This window comes from Manis pentadactyla, chromosome 9 (assembly GCF_030020395.1).
Source record: "Manis pentadactyla isolate mManPen7 chromosome 9, mManPen7.hap1, whole genome shotgun sequence".
Taxonomy (NCBI): domain Eukaryota; kingdom Metazoa; phylum Chordata; class Mammalia; order Pholidota; family Manidae; genus Manis; species Manis pentadactyla.
The window spans coordinates 121,319,486-121,344,215 of record NC_080027.1 but is presented as its reverse complement, the minus strand read 5'-3'; the positions used below and the strand labels follow the sequence as shown (position 1 = coordinate 121,344,215).

Sequence of the window (24,730 nt, the reverse complement as noted above, 5' to 3'; positions counted from 1 at the left end):
TTTATAGTAAAGCCGAGTTCCTTGTAGGTTAGGAACCAATCAACATTTGTAAAATGAGTTTCCCATTTTATAAGACATTGTTCCAAGTTCTACAAGAGGGTCTCACCATTACCTGTGTGTAAGCTGTTTGCACTGAAGTGCACAAACCTGGACCTACCTCATCAAAAGGGCTGTAAGATTCGGCTGTGTGTTGGGAATGATGTGATGGGGTCTTGGGGCTGGGGACATGAAGGAGGAGGGACAACAGGGCATCCTTAGTGGGGTGTCATGGGCACACTGGCCTTGCTGTGGCTCTGTCATTAGAATCAGAACCTCATACATATACCCAAACCCAGAAAACCCTATTATATCTGTAGGATAATGCCCATCTCCTGGTTATGAGGGGAAAATGGAACAAATGCTTGTCTCAGTGCCTGGCGCATAGTGGGCACTCAACGGCTAATACCTGGCCCTCTGCTGCTTACCCTGTGACTGCTACGTAACAACACTGCCACTGTGACAGCCACCACGGCCACTACTACCAGAACAGCTCCGATCACTGATACTACCACAATTTTGCTTTCCCTTCTCCTGAAATGACTTTGAACTTCCAAAGGGTGGTACAAGTGGAGGGAGAGCTGATCTCCCCACCGAGCCCTTGCTGCAAGGGTGGGGGCTGCTAGGGACTAATGAGACGGAGCCCTTGGGGGAGGCAGATGAGCTGGGGAGCCGGACACGGGAGCCTCTGGTTACTAAGACCACAGCCGGGGCTTCTGTTTCATTTCATGTAAAATTAGAGGGCTTTAGAGTAAACTGGGGGTGAGGAGGAGAGAGTGGGCTGAGCGTAGGGGCCGGGCTTGCTCCTGTATGGGCTGCAGTGGTGAAAACATTGGGTTTGAGGCTGCTGGGGCCACCACAACTGAGACCGAGGGCTGCAGAAACGAGTTCTTCACATTGACCCCACCCAGCCCCTGTGCTCCCCACTCTCGCTGAGCTAAAGGCCAAGTGGAGGTTCAGCTACAGGTGGTGGCTCCTGACATTGCCATTCTAAGGCCGACCAACTTAGCTCTTCATGCGGGTTGTTCCCTTCCACCCTAGGAACCGCAATTCCATCACCCAACTCCCACGGGCACCGACATTCAGTGGCTGCCCTGTGCCTTCAGGAGAGGGCACAGCCATCCCGGCTGGGCATTTGCAATCCCAAATGCCTTCATCCCCTTCTTTCTCACACATGCTCTGCCCAAGGTCTCTGGCCAAAACAGGAGGGCTCCGTCTGTTGTCAGCAGATACCCCGCCCTCTCCCAACCCCTTGCCTCCCCTGGTGGCTTTACAGGCCTGGGCTGGCCACCTGCACCCCCACACCTTTCCATCCGACAGAATTCTTCAGTTGCGCCTCTTTCTTGAGCCTTTCTTTACCATTTCTTTACCAATCTGACCCACGCTTGGCTTAAAAAAAAAAAAAAATCTCCAGGGCTTATGACTCTACTTGGCTGCCCTCGGTGCATCCCACCTACCGTTGTGAAGCATCTTCTGTATATGTGTGTGTGCGCACGCGTGTGTCTGCACGCCCATGTTGTGGATGTGTGCAGGTATGTATTCTGTCGTTGGGGCCCAGACCCATGTTTTGTATATTCCAGGGCCAGAGAGTGTGAATGGGGCCAGTGTGCAGAGCTTGTGTGCACCAGTGTGCACACTGGGTGTGCAGAGCTTGCTCCTTTGGCTGCCACGGGGGGCTGAGATTCTCCGACGGTAAAGACCTGGGCCCTGGAAAAGGAGAGCCCCTGGAGTTTTAGTCTTTCTTCTGTGTGACCGTAGAGGTGTCCTCCCACTTCAGTGAGCCTCAGTTTCTGTCTCTCTCTTCAGTTCTTTTTCCTCTCTGGTAGAGGATCAAAGAAGTTTGCCAGTAGAGAGAAATAGTTTCGAGCCACAAAGCAGCTCAAGATGTGGAAGGGTTTGCCTCTTTGTGGTTTTCTACTTAAGGAAGGAGGCCCTGGTGGCTTTTCCCACAAGCGGTAGGAGGAGTGGGATCCAGGAGTTTCTCCTCCGTGGCCGCACCACAAATCCCAAGTCCCACAGCCTCTCCCTGGGCCTGGTGGGATGCGGCTTGTTGGGGCTCTCTGTCCTTTCTACCAACCGCATTACAACCATGGAAATCTGGGCTTTTAGAAGCTTCCTTCTAAAATCCCCCTGTGCCCAGGGTTTGCAGGGACCCTTGTGGACCTTCCTTCCTGTGACATGGCTGGGGAAACACATGGGTCTGCAGATCTCTTATTCATCTTCTCAGTCTGGAGAGGGTGAGCTTAAGCAATCTGCCCTGGTGTGAGCATGTGCCCGTGTGTATGGGGGGGTATGTGACTCTGCAGCTCTCCTGTGAATGACCATGCCAGCTGTCTGCCCCTGTGTAACGTGTGCCTGCTCCATGCCAGGGGCTGGGCGTACCCCGACACGAGGCAGCGAGCCCATGACGCCCTGCTGATGCCCACAGCTCACCGTTCCTTGGTTAATTGGTTCCTTTATCATTCTTTGATTTCTTAGTATATGCCAGGCAATTTATTTGTATTATTTCAGTTTAAGTTTTACAACAGCCTCAAGAGTTCAGTCATTAATCCTATTTTATAGAAAGAGTAAAATGAGGCTCGAGTAACACACTCAGTTAATAGTGGTTGAGGCAGAAATGTGAACCCAGATTTGACCCCAAAATGTAGATTTAAAAAAAACTGTGCCATGTAGCTTCTAATAAGAGCAAGAATTTTCTCTGAGTAGCCGTAATGGCTCACTGAACTCTTCTTAGAAACGATTACACTACCTCTCTTTATTCTTTCTTAATCTTACTCCCTTGCCAAGTCTCCTGTCTCCCTAATCCATTGCTTCAGAAAACATTGCCCCTCCCCGACACCCTCTCAAAGCGTCTTCCAGAAACCACCCCCATATTTCAGTAAGCCTAGAGATTGGAAATGGTCCAGTTTAAATTCAAAGGGCTGTTATCCATGTAGATAAGTTTCCCAGTGTACCTCTTACATAGGAGGCAAAAAATTCCTACACTGAAAGAGAGGTAGGAATCATTTGGTCTAGTCCTTGTTTTCAAGACATGACTAAATAGTCTGGCACCAACGCTTTCCTATCCTTTTCTGAAACATTTCAGAAAAGACTCCATAGTGTCTAATAATCCTGGTGGTCAGAAAATGTTCTTCAGTCCAGCAAAACCCTGTCCTGCTTCACTACAGGCTTGTTGCCAGCTTCCCAGAGCACCAGGAGCTCCAGCTAACCAGAGCCTTCCGTCACTACTTGCCCTGGTACGTGGAGATGATACAAACCGTCCCTACATGTCTAGAGCATCAAGGTTTTCGAAGTGCACTTACATGTAGTGTATCACTCGGTCCTGCCACCTGCCTTAGAAGGTGGGCAAGGCCGGGGCTCCTGTTGGGGTTTTGTAAATGAAGAAACTGAGACTTAGTGGAGTTGGCTCTGACTTGCCCCAAAATTAGGCAGCCTGTATATATAGAGTTTAGACTTAACTCGAAGTGCTTAGGGCTTTTAGAGCCAGGAGGGATGTTCAGAGTTTATTTCCATATTAACCTTCTCTTTTCACAGATGAGGAAACCGAAGTCCAGAGCCTTTAAATAACTTGCCTGGTGGCAGAGCAGAATTAGAACTCTGGTCTCCTGCTGATCAGTTCATTTCTACCTAGATCACCATACTGAGAAAAGCAGTGTGGTGTCAATAATTTTTTAAAGGCTAAATGTCTTCACACCTGACACTAATATAATGTTATATGTCAATTATATCTCAATTAAAAAAGAAAGTCACAAGGGTGTGGTCCCGCCACCTCCCACATCCTCTCGGTATCCTGGAAGGAAACCCCAGCCCCGTGAAATTCTGTCACTGCAGATATTCGGCCTCTTTTCCGGACTGTGGCCTGCCTCAGGGCACACAGCAGTAGCCCCTTCCCCTGCAGGGAAAAGAAAATGCCCACCACCTCCCAAACAAAAAAAGAGGAAAAAAAAAAAACACACCAAAAAACAAAACCCGAGCTCAGCAACCATAGAAGATGAACAACGCTGAATCTCAAAATGGTTCATTGGCAGAATTTTCCCCAGAGCCAACGGCCCATGTCAGAGCTACATTTTCCGCTCTGGCCACTGTGCTTTGGTTGCGGCTGACTTGCTTTCTTTCCTTTCGATGGAGGCAGGTTCTGACGCAGGTTCAGGGCTCTGGCAGGTGTCTGGGGTTTACAAGCCCATCTCTGGCCTCCGACAGCTCATCTCCACACCCCACCTCTCCTCCCTCTTCTGCCACCACCAGCCCAGCTGGGGCAGAAGCCGTTGGAGGTGCTGGAAAGGAATCAGGGCTTTGCCATCTCCAGAATCCCCTCAGCACATGCCCGCGGCCTGGGGGCAGAGCGAACACCACGGAAGGCAAGGTTCTGGGTTCCTCAGGGGTTTCTCTAGAACACATTCCAGAAAGTGCAGACGGACTTGATAGATGCCAGTCGATATCTCGCCTTGAGCCTTCCTGCCAAGGTGTTCTCTCTCTCGGGCTGTGCTTGTGTGTGTGAGGCTTCCAGGACAGGAGACTTTCCAGGGCTGTTCTCCTCTGCTGATCACCGCATGCAAGATGGACAGTGCCTGTCGCATCCACTGATAGATTCTAATTGGGGGGCCAGAGTGGCCTCTTCCACTTCCTCTTGAGAGGAAGGAGATTGTTTCCAGAGAAGGCTGTAGGGCTGGAGAGAGAGAAAACTAATCAATGGACGTGATTTGTTCATGATTAGGGCAAGGCTGGGCCGATTCCCAGTGGCCCAGCCACTGGCTGTATCCAGAGGGCTCTAGGCTTTGAACCTGGGTCTCTGCAGACTGTGGCTGGTCCCCTCTCTCTCTCCACCCCATGCCCCACAGTGCCCTCTCATCAGCTCTCTGGCTTCCAAGCCTCAGTGAGGTTTCCTTGACCAACAGCTTCATCTTTACCAGATGCTCCTCTCTTCCCCCTACAAAATCCCCATTTTCTTATAGGCAGCTGGCCAACCGAACCCTGACAAGAGGTAACTGCAAGTTCTCAGCCACCCAGCATGCCTCCTGTCATTTTCACTGGTATTATTACAGATGGGGTGTCTAAGCGAACTGGAGCACCCCTGGCTCTGTGTGTGTGTGTGTGTGTGTGTGTGTGTGTGTGTGTGTGTCCACGCATCTGAAGTCAGAGTGGGGGCAGGCCCTGGGCCTTCCCCGACTGGCTGCATTTATCATCTCTTCTGCCCTTCCCAATATGATAGATGAATAGTGCCAGTCACAGGCAGATGCCTACTTCTCTGGAATTGCCCCATCCCGGTCACATCTGTGACTTCTAAGGGCTGAGTCTGAGATGACTTCTCTGTTCTCAGCTTCTGAGGAGGGCTGGGGAAGAGCAAAGAAATTCCTGGAAGTAATATACAAGTAAACCAGCAGTCCAGCCATTCCCTGAATGGATGTGGCCGCGTATTCTTGAGCCTGGGCACAGGTCTGAATCCTCAGACCATCTTCTCCTTCCCCACGGGCACAGCACTCCCACCCTGGCATGGCCGTGGCCCCCTCCCTGCCTGTTAAAGGCTGCATTTAGTTAGAACTGCTGTATGCTCTCAGTGCCTCCCAAGGGAAATGGAGGTAATGCCCCGAACACCGTTGTCCTGGTTGCCCCTTTGGGGTTCTGCACATTCATGATGCCTCTCTTTTTAAGGGCTGTTCTCAGGACTGAACCTGATACTTATATCATGTATTCTTTAGAATAAATAATAGAAACCAACTCAGAGCTAACTCTTGGAATGCATCGGGCACTGGTCTAAAGGGTGTACATATATCAACTCCTTTCATCTCCACAATCATCCTAACAGATTTGTGTGATTGATGTCAGTACTTCATTAGCCTAGATGGGCTAATGTAAGATACAGTAAAGTAAGGTACAGTAACTGTAAGATATAATGTAAAATACAGTAGCTGTAAGACTGTGTAATGTAAGATAGAGTTGGGAGAAACTGAGTGTCAGAGGGGCCATGTGCCCAAACCCCCCTCACTTAGCTGGTATCAGAACCAGGATTTGAACCAGGATTGGTACAGTGCTTCTGTCTCTTAATAGACAGAGTTATGGTGTAACTGGTTGGCATAGTAAGAAAACATGGGCTTTGGAATCAAAGACATTTCAGCCCTAATTCCAACTCTGCCAGCTTCTGCTGGGCTTCCTTGAGCAAATTACGGAGCCCCTGAGCTTCAGCGTCCCCTCCAGTCAGACTCACAGTGACACATTTCATAGGCCCATGTGAAGAGGAGTTCAAATGAAGTGTTTAAAGTTCACCAGATGGTGTCCAGCACATAGAAAATACCCTATAAATGTTAGTTCCCTTGTCCCTTTTTCTGTCGCTTTGTTGGGAATGGTTTGTATTCTACTAACATGTATTCTAAAAGCATGAAGGGCTTTTAAGATCAATTCCCGAGTGGATTCATGGATTCGTGTTGGATGTGTTTGTGGGATCCACCCAAGTGGGCCGCTGACAGTCAGCTAGGCAGGTCCTGGAGTTGCATCTCGACCAGGCAGATGACTTTATAGTGTCTGACACTTGAGTCTCTCCATGTCAGGTGGAATTTGCTGTCTGAGGAATTTGGGGGGTGGCTATTTTTAAAGTAATGTGAGACAGCTGGTGATGGCTGCCTCGGGGACAGCACGTGAGCCCAGTCCCAGGAGGGAAAAGCCATGAATCAGGAGTCATGTAGCAAGACAGGGTTTTCCTTCAGGCCGGCCTTGGTCAGCACGGGTCCACGGTTCCCTTGAGGGATTCCCCGACTGCACGCTCTGGCACCACGCTCTGTAGAATGCCTCCGATTCCCCCATCTGGCCTGACTCACCCCGGCCCCAGATGGCTCAGTGACACTCAGACTCCCATCAGGTGCTGTTGGGCAAGTCAAGAGGACCCCATGAGGACCACAAGGCTGGGCGGGAGGCTGAGCAAAACGTTGTGTTCTCTCAATTCTGGGAAAGGTTGGACTTTCCTTTCACACCTGGAACCTTGAAAATCGGAAATACACAAAGGCTGGAAAAATAATGACAATAATTATCACTGCTTTCTGTATCTCTGACACTAATTGGTTAGTCATAGCTGCAGTTTGGGTGGCTGTGATGATAACACCTCGCTGGCCTCCTTCACAGTTGGTGATGATTAATTAAATCAAATATTCGCTGCACCAGGAAGGAGTGTGCCTGTTAAGAAGATGGAGAAGCTGAGCACCAGGGGAAGGAGAGTGGGACAGGGCTGGCACCAGGTATGGGTAAAGACCCTTGGGGCAAAGGCTAATTTTAGTGCATGAGCCACAGGGGTGAATCCCCAGGTCAGAGGTCATCACACAGTATCCCAAAGACATCTAGAGGGCTCCTGGCTCCTGTCTCCTCTTGACCCCTCAGGTGATAGATGGACAGTGTTCTCTATCCTAGGTGCCACTGCCAGGCCAGCCTTACTCCATCACTGTGGCCATCAAGTTGCTACACAGCTTGACCATAGGCAGAGACTTCTTAATGACCACCAGGTCAAGGCTAGATTCATATAAACACCTCATTTCCCCATCTGCAAAATGGAAATAGACACCAACACTCTTGCTGGGAGGATAAAATGAAATAACAGATGGAAGGTGCCTGTTGCAGCATAGGGCATACAGTGGGCACTCAACAAATGGTGGCTTATTTCACTCTCTGGTTTCTCTCTGTGGTCTGTCCTATCATATACTTCCCTAAACCACTCCCCCTGCCTTCTTGCCCCCCATATGCCCACAGATTGTATGCTACTGTGCCCCAGAAGTTCCTTCTCCCCGAGACCTCTTCCGACTTCTTCAGTTCTCATTGCCCTGTCCTTCTCTGAGCATCATATTTCCCTCTGGCCCTTGACTGTCATATACCTTCTTGAGTCCTCCCTACTTGTGGCATGAATGTAAGTTCTGTCTTCTATGTAGACTTTAATTTCACAAGTTGAGGAACTGGGCTCATTGCTTCTTTGGATTCCCATATCAAACAAGTCACGACATGAGTAGTAGGTTCTTTAGAAGAGCCCTGAGTGGGGGTGAGAGTGAGGGGTGGCAATGGAAAGTTACCCAAAGTGATGGGGAAACCAGCTGGGGCTCTTGTGTTTGGGGATTTCCCTGGACCACGTTTCATGACCTGTGCCAAGCCCTTTGCTTTGTCAAACTATAATACTGCTGCACTCACTCCACTCGGTATCTATTTCTACCCACGATGTACGTTTGAATGAGCAAAGTGCCGTATGGTGGAAAATGTTGGAAATCTCAGGGCAGAGTCTGGTGAATTCATCCTGTCGGCAGGATGAGGGGCCCCACACCTTGTGCTCTGCAGACCACCCACGGCCTCCCAATGTACCCTCTTACCCTCAGCTTCTCCCGGCTCCAACTGAAGCAATCCTGGCTGCCCTGCTCTAGACTAGGCCACTGTCTTGGAGCAGGGGTCTCTCTCTTCTCTCTGTGCAAACAGCTCAGACATCGGAGCCATTCTAGATCCAGACTCACAGGTCAGCTGAAGAATTTGAGAATTGAGAGTAAGACCTGGCAGCCAGAGCTGGGACTGTTCAGTCGGCCAGTGGTCTGTTGTTAGAGGGGACAGATGAGTCATTTTAAAGCTGTAGGGCCTTTCTAGACCCAGCCCCACCTTCTTGACACATTTTGGTTTCTGCATCCAGCTGCGTTTATTCTGTCATATACACAGGTTGCCTTCTGCCCTGGGGCTGCTTTACAGGGACCAGTCCTGGGTCATGCTCGAGTTGGGGGCAGGCTTTGAGTTCGTTCAGCCCAAGGTGATGTACTTGGATTACACTCAGATTAGACGCCTCCAGAGCCTGGACTCTCTCCCTCCTACTTACACCCATTTTCCTCTCTGTCTAAGCCAGCTCACCCTCGGACTCTTCCTCATATGTTAAGATTGTAGCATGTGGCATGCCGGAGCTGGAAGGAGCTGTAGGGTCAAGCTAATCTGCCATCTCCCTCATTCCATGGATGGGGAGACAGACCCAGCGCTTGGGAGAAACTTGCTGTGAGTCCGTGTGGCCTCTGCACATGGACAGCCGGGCACTTGCGTTCTCTCGTCCTACTCACATTCTGTCAGTCGTGCCTGAATCAATGACTCCCTTCTCCTTATTCCTTCTAGTACTGGTGTTAGAACTCACCTTCTCTAAGAAGCCTTCTCTAATTAATTCAGTTCATTCTTCTTCCTTCACGAGGTGGGTGGCTTGAGCTATGCTTATTTTCGCACAATATTGTTTTTTCCTCCGTAGCTCCTGTAGGATTGTTTCAGTGTGTTAGCGTCGCCATTAGTTTGGCAGCTCCTGGGGGTAGAGTCCATAATTGTTTCCCCATCATTCTAGGATCCCTTGAAGACCGTCATCCTCTTCCTCTGGATCCTCCCTCACCCTTTGTCCAGCTCAGGGCTGCAAACTGAGGGATGCTCACTGTCCAGAGGTGGGTAGCATTGCCCGATGACCCAGGTCACAGTCTCTGTGCGGAGTGTGAAGCTGGGGCAAGATTTCGAGGAAGAAGAACCTTCCCTGACTCCAGTGCTGGGGTCATCCTCTGAGGGTCAGGGCTCTCCCCATGCAGTGCACAGCTTGCTGGTGCACAGGATGTGAACATTGTCAAGTTTTGCATTGTCAAGTTAAGTAACTTGTCTGGGGTCACACTATGACACATTCATTGCCAAACCTATCCCTTTCGCCAAGTCAGTCCTCCTTTGTAATTTCTTGCTCAACTCATGCAGAATTCTAGAATTCTCAGGCAGGGAAGGAATCTGTGGTGGGGAATAGGTGGGGTGGGGACGTAACATGTATGCTGTCATGTCTCCTCCTAAGCAGAACACATGGAAGTCAGAGACACCAAAGGGCTTCTACATTTACCTGTGGTCACTCATTTCAATGTTCCGCACCTCAGAAAGTTTAGCTATTCTTGGAAACACCTTAATTTCTGCTACAGTAATTTGATCTGGAGCCCCTCACTGTTTTCCTGCCAACATGGGAATGGGCAGGTATTTATGCTCATTTATGCCTAAAGAGAAATATTACTTCAACAGTTGCTCTCCAGATTGGAGCACCTCAGTTCCCTGATTTTTTTTTTCTTGCTCAAGGCCCCACCAGACTTCCTGCTGTCACCTCCAGACCCATTCCTGGTCTTCACAAACACTTAGCTGTGTCCATGGCCAAAAAATAACAGTAGTTGGCCATTTCAGCCTCTGATTTTAGAGACAAAAGAACTGAATCCCAGAGCTAGCTAATGCCAGAGCTAGAGATGGATCAGGGCCACAGACCTCCTGACCACTCAGTGAACCCAGAAATTTCTTGGTTTGGTTGTGAGCTAGAATTGAAGGAGGAGCCCTGTCCCTACCTGCTGTAGGTGGTGAGGACAGGTGATTTCCCCTGGACCATTGGCTGCCCACCCTTCTGTCCCCAGTAGGGTCGTTGGGGAGAGGCAATCCCACACAGCTTCCCAATCCTGAGAACGGTCCTAAGGGGCCATGGGGCTTTGGTTCCGCTTGTAGACAAGCCTCGGCCTTTTCTGAAGCTTTGGTCCTGCCCCTAATAGCTCTGGGCCTTACCTTGGCCAGCTGCAAAAAAGAGAAAAATTGTCCCAAGTTCCTTGTCTACCGCTCCAAGGCAGTACATCTGAGCGATGCTTCGAGTTCCTCAGAGAGAGGGACAACAGAGGAGACTCTCCAATAGGACATGACCCTCCAGGAGGTGGGGAAACCAGAAAACTAAATCCCACAGCTAGTGGCCGGCAGGGCTGGCAAGTCGTGATGCGTGGGAGTCAACTTACAAGCACTGACAGTGATTGACTGTGTTAGACATTTTCCTTGAATTATTTGCACAATACCCCCCGTGGGGTGGGGCCTAATTTCATCTCGGTTGTACAGAGAGGAAATTGAAAGTCCGAGAGAAAGCTGCAAATACTTGCCCAAGGCCACTGGGCTGACAGCGGGCTGAAATGGGCTTCAAGTGCAGGGAACCTGACTCTGAGCCCACATTCTTAGTGGCATGGCCTCCTTGCCTGGACCCGGGCTTGGGGTGGTGCTGCAAGGGGAGGGTGAGTCTCTCTGCCCACCCCCACCCGCTACAGGAAAGGATTGTGTGAGCTGGGGGCTGAAAAGGAGGGAAATCTGTGAAAAGGAGAAATGAAGTGATCGGTATTAAAATGTCTGGGAACTGCTGCTTAGAGGGATGGCAAGAATGGGAGAGAAACTGCTCATTTCTCGTGCTTTCCAGCTGCCTAGCCCGTGTTCTCCCTCCCACCTGGCCGGGTGTGTCACCCAGCCTGTGGGGGGTCCTGTGGAAGCCCTCATCCCAGCCCACACATCACCTCTCTGAGCAAAGTGGTTGTGTTCGTGGATCTACGCTCCTTCCAGGACTTCAATGTGTATGGAAATGACAAAGGCCAAAGGAAGGAAAGTGAAGTTCAAGTTCAAGTTCCCATCCTCCCACCCCCAAGTTGATTTCTCACGAAGCTAATGAAAATGAAAGCTTTGGGGTCTCTCACTGGCACTGGCCCTTCCAAAACCCCTGACCTATTTTTATATTAATGATGTATATACATATTTATTCATTTTTTCTTAAGAAGAGCTCTCCTCCGATTGTCTATGCCTCAGGACTCCACCCAAACCTCCCCCATCCCATAAGCCAAACGGCAGGGTCCTACAATCCTCTGAGAAACACCAGAGACCCTCCTCTCCTCCTGGAGCCCTCACACACAGCACAAGCCTTGATTGAAGGTGTGACTTGGCTCAGAGCAGCTGGGTTAAGTTTTTGTAAAAAGGTTGCAGTGTCTGCACTTTAACAGACCTCAAAGCCACCAGAAAGTGGGAGCTTACAGTACTTTCTTTGTAATGATGACTTGTTATGATTTTTCTCCATAGATAGATGCTTGCATGCACTGACATGATTCCAAGAAGACATATAGACAGTATTTACAAATGAATCTGTGTGTTCCTCACCACCCACACATGTGGATGGACGTAAGTATGCATATTTGCAGACATTTCTTAGCTTTGTTTCATGCCGTGAATCACTTCTGTTACAGGGAACTTGAAGTCATTCTCTGGGATTGAGGGTATCCAGTTTATTCTAGGGATCTGGAAGACTGCTGCCAGATACCCTCAAATTGCTGGGACTGCTTTAGCCTGAGCCATGAAAGTCCCTGGCTTCTAGGCTGTGGGCCAGGCTGAGAGGGGCTGGAGGGGCCCTGGGACTTGAGAGGCTAGGGGGAGTGAGGAAACATGGACTGCAAATGATGACCAATAAACTTTGACCTTGTTCCCCTCCCCATTAGCTCGCATCTCAGCCATGACCCGTTTATTTACACCTACACCACCTTCACCAAGGTGCGCTGGCTGGTGTGATAGGGTCTAGTTGGAGCAAAAAGTGGGTGTTTATTGTAGGGAGCCTGGGGTGTCTCCGAATATCCAGGGGCAGAAGCTGTTGCAGGTCACTGAGGGGCTGCTCCAGAAGCGGACGTCGTCAGAGAGCCAGGCATCAGCCTCTTGCTAGCCGAGGCTGGGTGTCCGCTCTGTTCTGCTTTCCTTGGTGCCCCTGATTCTGCCCTCTCCCCAGACCAGCCTTCTCTGCATTTTTGAGCAGTTTGCAAAAGACCACAGCACGCAGCTCTGGAAGCTGTTTGCCTTTAATTCAAGGACCAGTAAAAATGGAGTAGCGCTCTGAAATTCCTAATCCCCAATCCTGGGAGACAGAGGCTAAAGGCTCAGCCTCGATCAGATGTCCACTCTCTAATCAGCTACCATCAGGGGACCAGTGGCGGCCAGAGGCAGACTGGGAAAACATCACAAAGGTGTCCCAAGTCAAATGGCTTGTCCATCATGAAGATCCTGGTCCCATCCTATGAGAGAAGGGACTTTATCTGTCCCTCTTCCATGGCACTTACCGCTTCCTGTCTGTGTTAGCATTGCTGTTATAAACAGTTTATCCCTCATCCCACATATCTATGAGCTAGTTTGTTTATCTTCATGTATCTCATTGCTTGTGCAAAAAAAAAAAGTTGGGCAAGTGCTCAATAAATATTTGAAGTCATGACAATCCCCAAATAAGTAAATTTTCAGGAAACTTAAACAACATGGCCACATCTTTCATCACTGCATTGTCTTGAGTTGATTAAATCCAGTTAATTCAATGCATTTTTATTGAGTGCCTTCTTCATACCAGGCACTGTCCTGGCGGTGCAGGGGCTACAACACTAAACAACACAAAGAAAACCCTTTCCCCATGGAACTTCCTACTTAGTGGTGGAGACCATCAATACACAATGTTTACTGTGAACTGGACTTTATGCCAGGCACTGAGGCTAGAGATGTGCTAAGTGTCCTGCACTGCCCTGAAGGAGCCTGGTTTCCTTGGGGGTCACAGATGAATCATCAGATATGTGCCTGCACAACAGGAGAAGTGCTCTAAGACTTCACCGAGAGAGTGTTACAACCTAGGGGAGAGGAGGTTAGTCAAGGAAGGTTTTATCAGAAACAGTGGCATGTGAGTTGGATGTGAGTATGTGTTTGGGGTCTTGGGAGCATAGGAAAGGACCAAGGAGTGACTGTGATCAGACCCTTCCAAACAGGCACAGGCGAAGGAGATTCCAGGCAATATGGAAGGCCTACTGTGCATTCAGTGTGGCTGCAGCAGCACAAGGAACATGTGGGGAAGGAATGGTGAGGTTGACCAGGGACCTAGCTTGGTCTTGTGTGCTAAGCCCAGGCAGTGATGAGCAAGAATCAACAGCCAGTTGCCCTGGCATCTGGGCGGCAATGATGTTGGCTGCTTCAGGCATGGGACCAGGCAGATCCTGGAGACCAGCAACAGTATCTGGCATGGAGCATATTCTAGAAGGCCCCAGCATGGGGCATTGCACCAGCCCTGTGGTCATTGACCTCTGGCTCATAGAGAGAGACGGCTGGATGGTGAGATGAAATTTTCACTCCCAAATTGCAACCTTCCTCAGAAAGTACTGAGTCTTCTAACTTTCACTCCCTCGTGAGTGGAGTGGGATTTTCTAAATTTTGTAACTGAATTTAAGAAATCAAAAGAAATGCCCATATGTAGTTAAAAAAAAAAAGTCAGCAGAATGGCATCTCCATTCCATGTCCTCTGAGTTACAATCCTACTGCCTAAGGCCCCTGAGCCCATGATATGATGAGGGCTCAGGATAAGTGATTTCTAGAGACTGCTTCTGTCCTGGAGTGTGATCACTCATGGGACTGGAGGTCTGCTCTCCACTGTCCCAACATGCGTAGGCAGGCGCGGAATGGAGCCAATTTCTTGGGACCTTTCCCTGGTCACAGGGAACCACCATTCATGCCCTAGTCCCCTCCTACCTTCCCAGAGCTGTCCTCATCCCCTTCCTTCTCCAGGTAGGCCTCCAGCCATGCAGACTTCCCTGCCTAGCTCCCAAGGTTAGGATGACCTTTTTCTTCTTCTCTGCCTATTAAACGTCACTCAAGCTCTGGTTCAGAGCCAAAGGTCCTCGTCTCTGGGGAGGCTTCCCCACTCCGTCTGACTCGAGCATCCTCCTCTGTACTCAGGCAGCACTTTAGACGCACTGCTGTTACTACTCTCACCTCAAAGAATTACCATTATTTGTTCTTAGGTCAGGTTGACTGTATTTGTGGAGCTCAGGGATGAGACCTCAGTCATCTCTGAATCTCTGGGCACTAGCAACAGTGCCTGACATATAGCAGACTCTCAGTGAATTCTCTATTTATTAATGGCGTGTGGTTTATCTGGGCATCCTGTCTGTTGGGATTGGGTTGTATGAAGACGGCTTTGGGAAGAATTCCAACAAGCAGAAAATGGGGAAGGGGCATTCCAGGTGAAAGAAGCAGTTTGAACAATGTCACCAAGGTGGAGAATTATAGAAGATACGGGATCCTGGAGGGAAGTGGGGAGGGAAGGACGGACGGAACATTCTAGGTGCCAAGGGTGGCGCTGGGCTCCTTAAGTGCACTGCTGTGCCAGACCTTTATGACAACCTGGCCAAGTGGCTGTTACCGCCAGAGGAGGAGACAGAAGCCAAGGAGGGCCACACGGCTCATGAGTTGGTGATGGAGACAGGACTGGACCAGTGCCGTGAGATTCCAAAGCCCGTGGCTTGTTGGGACTCCAGAGAACAGTAAGTCATGTGGGTGGGCTGAAGCCTAGAGGGAGTGAAGAGGAACAAGAGGAGGAAGAGCAGAAAGGTGCACATGACAGTCATGTGATTAATAAGATGTAGGGATTTTAGACTGCCTATCATGGACCAAAATCGAGGCCAGGCACTTTAAATATGTCACCTCATTAAAGCCCACAGCAGCCTTATGGAGTGATCACCCCCATTTTACAGATAAGGGGGCTACATCTCAGAGTGGTTCAATAATATGCCCAGTAACAGCCAATAAGCGAGGGAGCCATGACTCAATCCAGATATTTTTGATTTCCTGGGCTTGTTGGGAAAAAAAAATTAGTGGGTAAGGAATCACTTGAGAATTCAATTCTGAATGCCATGATGGGGCATGGGTTTTTCTTTTCTGACCCGGGCAGTTCCAACCCTGGGCTTGTCCCCCACCCATGTCCTTTCCTCCCTGTACAGTCTGTCTGCCCACGTGTCTTGTCTCTTTGTTCTGTCCCCTCTGCCTAAATGGATAGAGCTGGATCTTCACACAAGGGTAACTGCTAGGCTTAAAAAATAAAAGACCCATCTTCTGACAGATAAGAACTTTCCTTGAGGAAGAGAATAGATAGGAAGGTGAAGGGAATGTCAAAAAATAGGGGACCCAACCCAGATCTCAAGAAGAGATGCCACCGCGGCCCTGGGAGGGCAGGGAAGAAGTTGTCCCCTCGTCTATATACTTTCCCTCTTTAGGCATTCAGCCCTAAGTGGGTGAAGTTCAAGAGCAGCCTTGCTCAGATTACCTTGGCCTGCTGTTCAAAAGGTGGATTTCCTGGCCCCACTCCAGGTATTCAGTTTTCTGTGGGGCTCCAAAGTCTGCCTTTTTAAACAAGCACGCCAAAGAGTCCACGAGATGAGAACCTTGCCCTGCACAATGCGGTGCACCCATGGGCTTGAGGTGTTAATGCCAAGAGAACCTGAGGTGCCAGGAACCGGGGCTGGCCCCCTTCCAGGGCGCTGCCCCAGTCGGAGGCATTGACCTGGAGGCTGTGTGTAGGAGTCCCCGTCTTTCGGAATTAGTGATGTGGTTAGAGTAGCAACGTGACTCTCTGTGGATGGAGGAAGGTAGGTCGGATGTGAGAGTCTCCCTCCGTGAACATGTGTGCGTCATCTTAATCATAGCTTGTATCTTAATTCTCAAAAACAAGTCGTTTTTGTTCCTGTCAGCATCTTGGGCGGCCTGCAACAAAGAGGGTGAGCTGAGGTGGGGAGGCTTGGCTGCAGCCTCAGGTGAGGCTTTAGGGTGTGGTTGGGCCGGGGCCTTGGAAAGCATTCATCGGCCTGCCTTCAGTAGTTCAAAAATATGATTTCAGAAAACATGGCCTGAGGGAATCTAAGAGGTCCTCAAAGAGCTATCTGCTTGCAAGAGTTTTAGGGATTATAGCATTTTTTTTTTTTTAATCATCAGGGATGGGGTGGTCCAGACCACAACTCCATAAGGAAGTGGATTTCAACCTGGATGCACTACAAAATAATCTGAACCTTTAGGAAATAGACATGCCCAGGCCTCACCCCCAGTTCTACTGAAGTTGGGCTTTTGGGGGGAGGATCTGGGGCTCTGCATAAATCTCCCTGTGGATTCTGGAAAGGCCAGTCTAGCATTGCTCCAGGAGTAGCATTTGGAGGCTACTCCACTAAGGGGAGAGAGAAAATCATTTCCAGCCTGAGCATTACAATATCAAATCGCTTTCTCTCTCCCCCACCTCCGTCTTCGTCTTTTCCCCTCCCACCATAACATGGCAGGAGGCTTAGAAAAGTGTTGCCTCTCTTTGTCCTGTAGGGCAGCACAGGGATCTATCTAGCTGTGTAAAACCCGGAAGGGCTTTATACATTTAAATATATTACATATATTTATTTTCATTATATTTAAATATGGGTGGCTTGCCATTTATACTTGCCTGCTGAGTTTGCTGATGGCAATTGCTGGATGCGGGCTCCCAGGCCCTGGCAGCCATGGAGCCGAGCTGGGTGACATCTGTCCAAGCCATGGCATAGAGGGCCCCTGCACTGGGAGAGCTGGGGTCAGGGAAGTTCTTTCCAGCACAGACATTCCCTGGCTTCGAGGTTAACTGATTTTCTTATTTTCATCTGTTTTCTACACCTCCTTGATTCCCTGCTGGTTGGGTGCATTGAAATCATGTGGGTGGTGAGAAGCTGAAAGTGACTAGAGATGGAAGGAATTAGGGTGTATGGAGTCCCCCAGAGCCTGCATCATCTGAGTCATAGGCTGTGTCTTTACTCTCAATAACAAACTTTTGTTGATGTCAGCATCTTTCTAGAAATAGTACAAGCCCAATCAGGAGGACATTTGCTCCTTAGATGCCTGACACGACGGCCTAGGAGTCAAGCAGAAACACCAGAGAGCGACTTGCCCAACAAACATCTCCCAGACGGTCTCCATGACTGTTTCTGCACCTTGATTTGGTGATGGAGGAGGAAGAGATGGGCTGGGATTTTTCAACCTAAAATCCTTGATTTGTTTGGGCCCTGAAATTCCATTACATGATAGGCAAAGCTGCCATGCCTTACAAGGACTGACTGGGTGCCAACTGCTGTGGGTGCAATGATCTGAATCCTAGAGGAATGCTCTTTGGAAGAAGACTCCACCAGCTCCCTTCCTTTCCAAATCATGTCCCTTCTTCCAAGTTCCCCTTCATCCTTGGTTCTTCTGTGGACTCTGTTCTGATCACTCAAGCACTAAGTGATGTCCCCTGCCCCCTCCAGCTCTGATTCTAGAATATACTTGTATCTGTACAATTCACTTGGCTCCTAGTCATGTCTATATTTCTGATTGCCCTCAATTAGCTTCCTTGGACTGTTACTTATCTTTTCATGCTGGTTTACTTTCTCAAGGACACTGTGAACAAATTATTGCATTTATGTCATTCATTTACACGTCCAACAAATAGTTCTTGAGTGCAACTTGTGCCAGGCATTGTTCTAAGTCTTGGGAGGTCTCTATCCCTATCTCCATCATCTCCATCTCTCTCTATTTCTCTAATCTGTAACTATCTCTCTCTCAAGTGGTTGGAGCTATAAAGATGAAGCAGGCTAAGGGGAGTTGAATAATATAAGGGAAGTCATTAATCAGGCAAATGAGTGACAATTGCATTCATTATTTTTTGTTTATTTATCAAAGAATACCATATGCTAGATGCTAAAAAAATTCTGTCTCTGTGACTAGAACCAGCCATTATAAAAAGTAAATGATCCAAATGGAAGGAAAATATCATTAGTCTGGAATACATGGTTATTGAGTTAAACTCTAAAGGAAGAAGCCAGGGCTTGCAAATCGACACTGCAGGGAACTAAATCAGTGAGTGGACGACAAAGGGAAGATAAATTTCCTAGAACACAAAAGCACAAGATAGAGAACAAAAATGAAAGAATAAAATAATTGTGAAAGTCAAATATCAAAAAGCCAACCCACAAATTACTGGAGTTCCTAAAACAGTTAATAGAATCATTTGGAGCCGAAGACATACGTAGAATGTTTATTGGCCTTAAGCAAAATCTTGGTTTTAAAATTGAATGTGCTTATTGTCAGGAATCTTTGGGTTGTGTCAGAATCCCAGCTCAAACTAACTTAAACAAAAGAGGGTTTTTATTGGCTCACATAAAAGTCCAAGGGGTCACGGGGAAACCGTCTCTCCAGCTCCAGCTTTCCTCTAAGTTGGCTTCATTCTTGATAGATTGCTCTTAGGGTGGCATCCCGTCACTCCAGGCTTACACTTTTCCTAGCATTCCAAGCCCAATGGAAGGAAAGAGTTCATTTCTAATACTCGTGGCATTAACTTCGGGTTAATACTCACTGGCTCTGATCAGCCTCTTTTGGGTCTTGTACTTACCCTTGAATGGATCTAGGTGACTGAGAAGGCTTTTTACATTAGTTTCAGTGGGAACGTACTCCCACTCCTGGCAAGAAGGGCGGTCAGCTCTATCCAGTGTCTACACGGATTGCCAGAAAGGGAGAGGCAGTTTTCCAGAGGATCATGGGGTTGCTGACTCCAGAGGAAATGGGGGTGGATACTGAGTAGGCGAAATACTGTGTGGGGCAGGTTCGTAAAGGAATCACTCTCAAACCTATTCCTGTAGAATTTTTAAATCTAAAACAGCATAAAAATCCTATAAGTAAATATGCCAGAAGAAAAAAAGTCACTACTTCAGATTTCTCCCCCATATTTCTAAACATTAGACGACAGTGGCACAAAGCCTTTTGTATTGTGAAGGAAAGAGGTTGCGTGACCCAAGAAGAATTCTGTGCCTAGGCAAATTGTCATTCATATACTCAGAAAATATAATCCCCAGGATTGTCCTTGAACAAATTGGTAAAAAAATGTGTTCCCGGACAATAAGGATAAATTAAAAGTAGGTACAAATGATCACCAAGTCCTGTGATTTTACCTCTGAAATGAGTTCCCTTCCCACCATCACCTATATTATTACCTTGGTCCAAACCACTGGCATCTCTCAGCGGGACCACTGCCACAACCTCTTCACTTGTCCTTCTCTTCCACTCTCAATGATTGTAAGCCATTCCTCACATATTTTCCAATGGTCTCCTAGTAAACTAGATTGTTATTTCCTTGCTTTTCATCATTTATGGCTTCGTATGGCACATAGAATAAACTCAAGCTCCTTGGAGACCTTGCCTGACTCAGCCTCTGCACACTATCCTTCAGCCACACCATCCTCTGCTTTCTGCATGACAGTCACATCGCTACGTTTCAGGGACTGTCATACTCATCCTCTGCAGGGGCCCCCCCACAGGCTGTTCCCTTTGCTTGGAACTCTCTTCTTGCAATTCTCTCTTTCACTAAATCTCAGGTTACTTATACTGCTTCCTCGGATGTTCTCTGGTCTCACGATCTAAAAATAGGCTTCCTTCTATTTTTCTTGGCACTGTCATCTCTAACCACTAATCACAATCTGGAAGTACATTTTTGCTTGTGTTTACCTGTGTTATGTCTGCCGAGTCCTACAATGGGAGCCCCATGAAGCTAGGGACCACATCTATTTTGTTCACCACTGAATTACAGGATGTAGCCCTGTGTAGGACACGGGAATGGTGCATAATATATACCTCTAGGGGGAGGAGTGAAGGAACACAGTTATAAGTAGGCAGAGAAATCTATATACAGTTGAAGGGATCAATTTAACTTTAATTTCTAAGGTGGTGGCGAACTTTTCTATTAAAGAGCGAGCTACCATGTTAAAAAAAATGGACTAGGGGGCAGATTTTAAAGTTCTCTGTTAAATGAACAAATCCAGTATATAGTGCTCTCTGCTCCTGATTTAGTGGCATAAAAACTGGTCTATACTGATGTGATGTGGAAGGTCCTAGAGCAGAATCAGCAGTGCGTGGAGAGAGATTGTGGCCTAGGAGGAAGGGTAGAATTTAGTGATTCAGGAATGTGTGTGTCGCAGTAAGACAAGAAAAGATTAAGTAAGCTGAGGAGAACATGTAGTGAGGTGAAGCACAGGACAGTGAGGACAGCAAGGCTTCCATGTGCCAGAGGACTCACAGTGGGTTAAAATTCGGAAGAAATCCAGAAACTGTCACCGTGAGGCCAAAGCCCTCTTCTTGGATGGGCTTAGTGGTCTGTGTGCATACCTGCATCAGCCCAGGACCTTTGGTCTGTGGACAACAAGGACACCTTGTGGCTCAATAAGAAAGGAGCAAGATAGAGGTAACAAAGAGGCTACAGGCACTGGAAGCCTAAGAAAGGAAGGGCCAGGGGTGGGGGTGTCACCAGTGAAGGGGGGAGTGAGGATTGTGGAGGACAGAAAAGGAAGACAGAAGCCTCCAGAAACAAACTTCCATGACTCCCCATGAACCCAGGAGTAGGTCATGTTTGTGGGGAGCCAGCAAAGCTGCTGTCTGTTCCTGGAAAAGCATCTTTCTGTGTTTGATAATGAGGTCCCTCAAGGTGTGGCCCCCATGGGTGTTGCTGTCTGCGGACTGGGTGTCTCAAGGAACAGGGCAGAGAGGCAGATGAAGCCTTCTCATGTAGAAGAGCTGGGCTGGCTTGCCTGTCTCTGCCATCTCATATCTCTGTAATCGCAAGCTAGTTCAATATTTTAAGACTGCTTTTGTTGAAAGAAAGACATGATAATGATCCCCACATCCTCTGTATGGTCCCCAAATGTGATAGGCTCTGTGGCCCACAATGTCAGAGTTACTTGGTCCTGGAGAATGCTAGGGGTGGGTGGGCATGAGCTTCTGGAAATGCTGCCTGGGGGCCTGACTTCCACGTGTTTTCCCCGCCAGGTCCTCACTTTTGCTGGGCCTCAAAGAAAGCCTCTGTTGGCCAGATGAGTAGAACATTCCTCTGCCCCATCCTCAGCTCTTAACAGAGACTTTAAAAAGATGATTCAATCCTTCACCCTGTCTCTGTCTATGAGGAAAGTCTGCAACATATGCATCCCAATCTCTGGACATTTATCTAGTTTTAGGAGAATCACCAGGAAAGGTCCATCTGTGTCCTCTTCGCTTGTTAAAAGCAGCCCGTGAGAAAATAAGGTTCGACGGGCCATTGCCACTAGAGGGCACCATAGCAGTCGCAATGCATTGGGTAACTGCCACAGAAGGAACTATGGTAGTCGTAGGGTGGGCTGGCGTGGTGAGGGGGCTCTATTTCCATTAAATGACTTACAAGTTACTTTTCATCATTTCTAATGACATTGACAGGGATTTCCTCTAATTAATCAGTAGATGCCTAGCTGGGGCTCAGCAACTGCCACGTACGGCAGAAAGCATCCCATGTATGTTTTTGAAAACCCTATAGCAACCTCACCTGGGGGCAGTTGCCTTCCAAAGGATGCCCACTCTACTGAAGACCCAACCCAACCACTTTTTATTGCCTCTAGACTCACAGGCAGGGTCAAATCTTAGCTTCCTCTAGGGGGGACAAGTACAAAGTCTGACTTAGGAGGAAATAGTTTATATGCTAGAAGAAGAGCAAGATTTTGTAATGTAGGTTGGCAGGAACCAGTGCTTGCTTAATGGACCTGTGTATCAAGTGGCTGTAATGGTGGGGATGGGGACTACGTGTGGGCTCAACAACATGGACTTTACTGATCAAGGCATTTCTGACTGTCGGTGCTGCTAAATGCCCAACTTGCCGACTAAACGAAGCCCTTGATGTGCCACTGTTCCCTAGGGGGTGCAGCCAGCCCCCAGGGGCAGGTTGATCCCATTGCACCCCTTCAGCATCATGGAAGGGAGCAAAAATTTTTCCTTACTGGGTGAGACATGTGTTCTGAGCACATATTTGCTTTCCTGCCCAGAATTGTCTTCTAGCACCATCTGTGGTTACAAAATGTGGTGTACTTTGTACAACAATGCTTCTGATCAAGACAGTCATTTCAAAAGAAGTGAAGCAGTGGGCTCGTGCCCATGGAATTAACTAGAACAACCCCATACCACCCAGAAGCAGCTGGATCACTACAAAGTTGCATGACCTTCCAGAGGTTGGGTGGCAGTTGGGAGATTATACTCTGAAAGGACCACAGTTCTTCTTCAAAGGATGTAGATTATACTTTGAATCATAAACAAATATATGGTTCTGTGTTTTCCATAGCCAGACTGTGTGGGTTTAGGAATCAGAGGGGGAAGCAGACTAAAGTCCTCTCACTACTGAATCTCCTAGTCTGCCCACAGATCTCCCCCCACAACCCCCCAATCCCTATGACTTAGAGCTTTGCCAGTTTGGAGCCTTGATTCCCAAGAAACAGTGTTTTTCTTTTACCCTGACAGAAACCACTATTGCATTGATTTCAAAGATAAGACTGCCACTGGGCCATTTTGGGCTCCTCATGCTACAGAACCAACAGGCAAGCAAGAGTTACTCTCCTGGCTGGCCGGCTGATGCTGATTGCCAAAGGAAATCTCAACGGTGGGTGGGGAGGACTACATCCAGAACCCAGTTTGCTCTCTGGGGTGGCTTTTAGTATTTTCATGTCAATAGAAAAAACTAACAGCAGACGACAATTTTCACACCCTCTTGCCAAAGGCATAATCAGTGATGATTTAGACATTTCAGGCAACATGGAGTACACCACCATAACAAAGAAAAGAAAGAAAAAATTGAGGTATTGGATGAAGGCAAAGGAAATAGGAAATGAGTAGGGGAACAAGGAAGTTATAAATATGAATTATGGCCTCATGCCCTGTTATTTGCTTATTGGGTGTGTGTGTGTGTATGTGTGTGTATAATTGCATACATTAACTATTTTATTCTTCTTTGAGGGTGACAAGTACAAATTTATTCTTCTCTCTCCTCATCCTTACTATTTTTACAAGTGGTTGTTGGAAGTTAACTTTATAGTTGGGTTTTTTGGACACGTTTTTCAGAAGCAATTACAACAGCACTGGAGAAATAATGATTGTTGCTCAGAGGTGGGTGCAACGACAGCTGGGACTTCAGAGATCTGAATTTGGGGAGAAGCCTTTATTGTCTGTTTATATGCAGAAAACTTGAGAAGGACACAGAGGTTTTTTTGTGGTCATATCAAAATTCAAATTTTTATAGAGTAGTGTTATGTGTGCTGAATAGCCAGAGAGATGGACTATGTCAGTGATTAAGTCATTGCCTCTCAGTCCCAAACCCACTTTTTTTGTTGGTGCTGGTGGCCTTGATGACCTTGGGCACCAAAAATCCTAGAGCAGGGACTCTTAAAGACCATAATTTTGCTTTCCCAGTTGGCCCTGCTAATAGGGACACTAGATGGAGACCGCAAGGCTAGAGAGAAGCTTCAAGGGGTTCGCTCCTTGCTGTGTATTTCCTGAGGGTTTCTTGTCTTGTGATTCCTTTGAGTATTACCCTAGTAAAGCTTCTTTGTCCGGGGTGCTGTTTTTCTCACACTTTCAGTATCAGCCTCATCGTGTCTCCCTGGGGGATGCCAGCAGCACCCAGCCAGCGCCCCATCTGGACAGATCGGGGTCGCGGTCTTCTGGGTTCCCTCTTCTGAACTCAGAAGACTAACATTAGCTGGACAGTGGCTCCTACTCAGAGGTCTGACTTTCAGTTCTTTAGGGCCTCTCCACTGAGTTTCTAAGTTTTAATAATTTCAAACTTTTTCCTTTGCTTCTTCAGGATCTCAGCCATTGTAGCTTCTATGATATTTTACAGTTCTCTTTTATCTCCTTTAGTTACTGCATACGGTTATTTTTATTTGTCAACTTGGCTAGTCCATAGTACCTGTTATTTAATGAAACACTAATCCAGGTGTCGCTGTGAGGATATGTTGTAGATGTGGTGAACATTTATAATCAGTTGAGTTTAAGTAAAGGAAATTACTCTAAAAAGTATGGATGTTCCTCATTCAATCTGTTGAAGGACCTTAAGAGCAAGAACTGAGGCTTCCTGGAGGAAGAAGAAAGTGTGCTTCAAGACTGTAACACTAGCTCTTGCCTGAGAATTTATAGCCTGCCCACCTGCCCTACATATTTGAGACTTGTTGGCACCCATAATTGTGTTAATTCCTTGAAATAAATCTATTTACATGTATTAAGAGATTTTGATTCTATTTCTCTGAAAATCTCT

The 24,730-nt window shown here is 47.9% G+C and overlaps 1 long non-coding RNA gene across 1 annotated transcript in view; it reads left to right on the top strand.

Annotated features, from left to right (window-relative positions):
- Positions 1 to 11,305: 11,305 nt before the first annotated feature.
- Positions 11,306 to 24,730, top strand: part of LOC130684970 (uncharacterized) — a 34,256-nt gene continuing 20,831 nt past the window's right edge. Inside the window, exons 1-2 of the long non-coding RNA XR_008999430.1 lie at positions 11,306 to 11,428; positions 11,897 to 11,991. This is a non-coding gene — a long non-coding RNA (uncharacterized LOC130684970). The remainder of the gene's footprint in view (positions 11,429 to 11,896; positions 11,992 to 24,730) is intronic.